Here is a 6,000-nt window from a genome sequence, read left to right as displayed (position 1 = left end):
ACCTACTGCTGGGTCAGCGACGGTAGGGGGGAGGGCACGCATCACCCATTACTGGGTAGGATGGGTAGTGGAGGGTGTTGACGGGCACGGTAGGGACACACTCTCACTGGTCATTTGTCCAGAGGGCAGGGGTGTGTTCTGCTACCTGCAAGGTGGGCTGGTCACCCCTGTTTTCTTCTAATATTTCATGTGCTTTCTTTGAGTACATTTATTTGGGAATATGAATTGAAAGAGTGATGTAATTTTTGTCCATAATTAAGGCCTATCTAGAGTGTTAAACACTATGCCACCAGGGCTCCAATTTATTTATGTAATAGCCCGTCATTATTTCTTTAATTGGGAAACCCATGTTTATTACTAAATATTAAAGTCCACTATGTATTTAGGTCTATTTCTAGACTGTATGTTTTGTTCCCTTGAATTGTCTTCTTATGCCTCTACTATGTACCTTACTGTGTTAATTATTGTAGCTTTGATGTGGGTTTTAATAGTAGTCTGCTCTCTCGTATCTTTATTTTCAGGATTTTTCCTGGTTATTCTTACAACCAATCTATTGGGATAAAATTTAGTATAAAATTTTAGGGTCCACCTTCTAAAATAATCATGTTGAGATTCTGATTAACATCAATTAAAATAAATATGAATTAAATGATAAAAAGTGACATCTTTACAAAGGTAGTATCTTCTTATCCAAGAACGGTATAATTCTCCATTAATTCAGGTATTCTCTAAATCGCTCAGTGCAGGTTGTTTTTGACATAAATGTACATACAATTCTTATTTGGTTTACATTTGATTTTATTCTTCTAGTTATAGTAAATAGAAGTTTAAATATATTTTCTAACACATTCTTATTTGTAGATAGGAAAGCTGTTGGCTTTTATGCATTAACATTGTTTCTTATTGAATTCGCTTACAGTTTTAACTAAATGTTGTATTAATAATCTTGGGTTTTAATGTCCACAAGGCCAAGTTTGCTTGATTTTTATATTTATAATTTTTTATTTCTTAATGAATTATAAATTATAAGCCCATAAAAGTCTGGTGGGGCTATATTAAACCAGTTGTAATGCAATAAAATATATTATTAAATTTAATTTCAAAGGTAGACTTCTGGCTATGGAAGCATGAAAAGGTCTGTGAATTTTCTCCCACAAACACAAGTGTAAAAGTGGACAAAATTGTCAGAAACAATCCTTTTGGGGCTCCAAAAACTGATTAAAATGCGAACAATTTAGAAGCATTTATTCACAAATAACTGCTAGACATTTAGGTAAAAACAGTGGGAATCTGAGGTCTTGTTTGGGGTTGCTCCCATTCCCCCCTTCCAGTACAGTCAGTTAGAAATGTAGTTTTTCCAGGGTGGGTGTTTAAAATGGGGTCTGAGGGGGAGGAGCATCTACAAGTCAAGGAACCAAGGAACACCGGGGAGTACCTACAAAGAAATCCATGCAGCTGAGATCCTGACTTGGACTTTTAGCCTCCAGAATAGTAAAGAAAAAATAAATTTATGTTCATTAAAGCATCCCCCCCCACTTGTGGTATTTCTGCTACAGTAGCACTAGGTAACTAAGAAAACCAGTAATAGCATTAACAGCATACACCTGTAGTGATAAGAATCCAGCATCATTGCTGTGGTATTGTTGTTAAAGGTGCATAACCTAAATCTAATTATAAAGAAATATATGATAAAGTTAAACTGAGGGGCATTCAACAGAATGTCTTGAAATCTTCCAATATGCTGTCTTAGGTATCTAGTGCTACTGTAATATAAATACAAGTGGGTGGCTTTAACAGATAAATTAATTTTCTCACATTTTAGGAAGCTAGAATTTCAAATTCAAGGCACCAGCTCTAGGGGAAGGCTCTTTCTCTGTCCGCTCTAGGGAAAAATTTTTGTCTCTTTCAGCTTCTGTTCCTTGGTTTCTTGGTGATCTCCATGTGGCATCTATCTTCCCCGTTGTGCTCACTCTTCTGCGTAATCTGCTCCTTTTATATCTCAAAAGTAATTAGGCTTAAGACAAACCCTACAGTGATAAGGCCTCATTAATATAACGAAGAAAACAAATGGGATTACAAGTATAAAAAACCCATTGTCATCGAGTTGATTCCAACTCATAGCAACCCCATAGGACATCGAAACCTCATAGGGTTTCCAAGGCTGTCATCTTTTCTTTTTCTTTTTCAACAGAAAAAATATATAGTATTTTAATAAGACAAAAATATTCCTTCACACAGAATTTGTATTGAGATCTCCTTCTGTCAGCACCATAATTCTTTATCAAGAGGTCATTTGGCTGCCCTAGTCTAGTGCCTTCAGAATTCTGAAAAGCTCTTTTTTATTTAATTTTTATTTTTTGTACTTCAGGTGAAGGTAAACAGTAGTACACATATTGTTTTATGACATTGGTTAACAACCCCACGACATGTCAACCCTCTCCCCCCTTGACCTTTTTTTTTTTTTGGTGAAAATATACATAGCCAAATATACACCATTTCAAAAATTTCTGCATGCACAGTTCAGTGACATCGACTACACTCTTCCAGTTGTGTTGCTATTCTCACTTTAGACGAAGGTTTACGGAACAAAATAGTTTCTCATTAAACAGTTAGTACACATGTTGCCCTATGACAATGGTTAACAACCCCACTACATGTCAACACTGTCCTTACTCAACCTTGGGTTCCTCATCACCAGCTTTCCTGTCCCCTCCTTTCTAGTCCTTGTCCCTGGACCACTGTGCCTCATTAGTCCTGTTTTGTTTTATGCAGCTGTCCAATCCCCAGCTGAACGGTGAACCTCAGGAGTGACTTCACCTCTGAGCTAAAAGGGTGTCTGGGGGCATACTCTCGGGGTTTCCCCAGTCTGTCAGAAGGGTACATCTGGTCTTTTTTGTGTTAGAATTTTGTTCTACATCCTTCTCCAGCTCTGTCCAGAACCCTCTGTTGTGATCCCGGTCAGAGCAGTCAGTGGTGGTAGCTGGGCACCATCTGGCTGTACTGGACTCAGTCTGGTGGAGGCCTTGGTAGCTGTGGTCCATTAGTCCTCTGGACTAATCTTTTCCTTGTATCCTGTTCTCTTCATTCTCCCTTGCTCCTGAAGGGGTGAGAACAGTGGAGTATCTTAGATGGCTGCTCACAGGCTTTGAAGACCCCAGACGCTACTCACCAAGGTAGAATGTAGAACATTGTCTTTATAAACTGTGTTATGCCAATTGAGCTAGATGTTCCCCGAGACCATGGTCCCCACAGCTCTACGCCCAGCAATTCAGTCCCTCAGGGAGTTTGGATGTGTCTATGGAGCTTCCATGACCTTTCCTTGTACAAGTTGTGCTGGTTTCCCCAGTATTGTGTACTGTCTCACCCTTCACCAAAGATAAAAGGCTGTAATCTTTACAGAAGCAGACTGCCACATCTTTCCTCCATGGAGTAGTTAGTGGGTTCAAACCGCCGACCTTTTGGTTAGCAGCCAAATGCTTAACCATTGCACAACCAGGGCTCCTTCTACAGGCATAGAGGTTAGGATTCCAACACGTATTTCGAGGGGACACAATTCAATCTATAACATGCCAATACCATGAAATGCAAACAAAGTCTGAAGAACTGCTTAAGGGAGACTAAAATGATAGAACAACATAATGCAATGCATAATCTTGGATTTTATTTTTTGCTATAACTGAAATTATTGGGACGATTGGTAAAATGTGAACAAGGCATGTAGATTACATAATAGTCGATTCTCGTTATTCGTAGTAGATATATTCTGGAGTTGCCACGAACAGTGAATTAGCAAATATGAAACTAAATACAAGTTTGTTGTTGTTGTGTGCTGTCGAGTCGATTCCCACTCATTGTGACCTGACAGGACAGAAAAGAACTCCCCCATAGCATTTTCTAGGATGTATCTTTACAGGGGTAGATCTCCAGGTCTTTTCTCCCATGGAGCTGTTGGTAGGTTTGAATCACCGACCATCCAGTTAGCAGCTGAGCACTTACAAATTGCATCACTACGGCTCCTTAATACAGTTAGGTCACTGCAAACCACTGGTTACTTCATCAATCAATATATAATCTTGTTTTGTGTTTCTGTTTAGACACTTATTAAATATATATTGTTGGTTAGTGCCAACAGCACTATAACTCATGCTTGAACCAAGCTCATCCGTAAGGCACATCTACATCAGTCTTCTTGCGCTTAGGCAGCACTTCAGCACTACACTTGGGGGCCATTTTAAACAGTGAAATCACTAAAAGCACAAAAGTAAAAAAAGTGGCACTAAATACTGTGAAAAGGACACGTTTGCTGTATGAAACTATAATTCAGCAAGAAACAATGTTAATGTATAAAAGCCGACAACTTTCCTATCTACGAATAACGTATCAGAGTATTGCCTTGTTCAACCTCAGCTGGGAACCCGTGATAGGGCATTTTTTGATGTTCTGAGGATGTCTGTGAATGATCACAAAAGTACTGCAAATATTGATTTCAGAGTTACAAATGAATTTTTGTGAGCAGGCATACTTGCAAATATGAAATTTGTGCCTAATGAGGATCAACTATACTATTTTATCAATGCTAATCTCCTGATTTTCATAAATGTACTGAGATTACTTCAGAAAATTACTTGCTTTTAGGATATAACACTGAAATATTTAGTAAAGAGCCTCATGTCTGTCACTTATTCTTCAGCATTTCAGGAAAACTTATGAACTCCATCCACCCATCTGAGAGAAGGTAAAGGAAATCTGGTAAAATGTTAGCGTTTTGGGGAGTCAAAATGAATACTTCGTATTCTTCTGGCAACTTTTCTGTATATCACATCAAAGTAAAAATTAGAAGAGCTCAGAAACAAAGTATACACACGTTACCAGTGTTTATTAGCTACATAATGAAACCACTGAAAGACCAATGCTACTGTAGTCCTCTGGGAGTCATACATTGCCTGGACTTGTGAGATATCAGAATTGTTATATCCACTCCTCACTACATATAACTTTATTTTCTCCTGTTGCATTTCAGAAGTCCTAGAGGGGACATTCATTGGTAGACTTTGGATTAAATGCCCTTCCCTGGAATAAATGAAGAAGCAGGAGGATGAGATACTGTTATTGTCTCATATGGGTTATCTGCTGCCCTGTTGCAGGATTTGTTATTAGAGGAATGTTGGAAAGGAGCACAAAGCAAACACTTGCCATACCACAAGGGATAATTCATTACAAGAAAAGTATTCCAAATCTGTGGAAATGATATGAAATAATCTAATGGTATAAGAACAGCTAGCTATTATCCTGAAGAAATACAGGTTAATACTTACCTCATATTCTCCCCCCACCCACACACACACAAAAATGACCACAACACATGCTGGTCGATGGATGATTCATTTTAATGTATTTCATGTATTTAACATGGAAGACACACCTAACACTATACTAAGTGCTCAAAGATAATACAACAGCTCATAAGGCAGAAAAACTTTTTACACAATGGCATGAATAACTTATCATTGAGGAAATCCATAAAAATGTTCTTCAAAGGTCTCGCTGGATGTAGCTGAGTTAGTCACACTCTAAGCCGTAGACAATACTGCCCCGAGGGAGGCAAAACTTAGTTCTTGGAGAGGAGGGGCAAAAAACAAAAACAAACCCCCCCCCATAAAACTTCACTTTTTATGTATAAAGCACAAACATACAGTATACAGATGTACATCTTTGGTATGAAAATACTGAGTTGGAGGCAACAAGACAAATCTGAAAGTGTTCTTTGGAAAGTGATAATGAAAAAAAGGTTGAGAAAGTCTACTCTACAGGAGGTGTATTTCCATGTTTAATCCAGGCTAAAGTCTTATTTCTGCATCATCGAGGAAGGGGTTGCTCTGATAGGGAAGAAAAAATAGGGATGGGTCCTAAACAGCCAACCAGTCGAATCTGTTCAATCTTCTAACATTTTATTCACGCAAATTCAAGAAATACTGACCATTATGATGGTGGTAGTAATAA

The sequence above is a fragment of the Trichechus manatus genome, unplaced genomic scaffold, assembly GCF_000243295.1.
Source record: "Trichechus manatus latirostris isolate Lorelei unplaced genomic scaffold, TriManLat1.0 scaffold00120, whole genome shotgun sequence".
Lineage (NCBI taxonomy): Eukaryota > Metazoa > Chordata > Mammalia > Sirenia > Trichechidae > Trichechus > Trichechus manatus.
Note: the sequence above shows the minus strand (reverse complement) of the source record.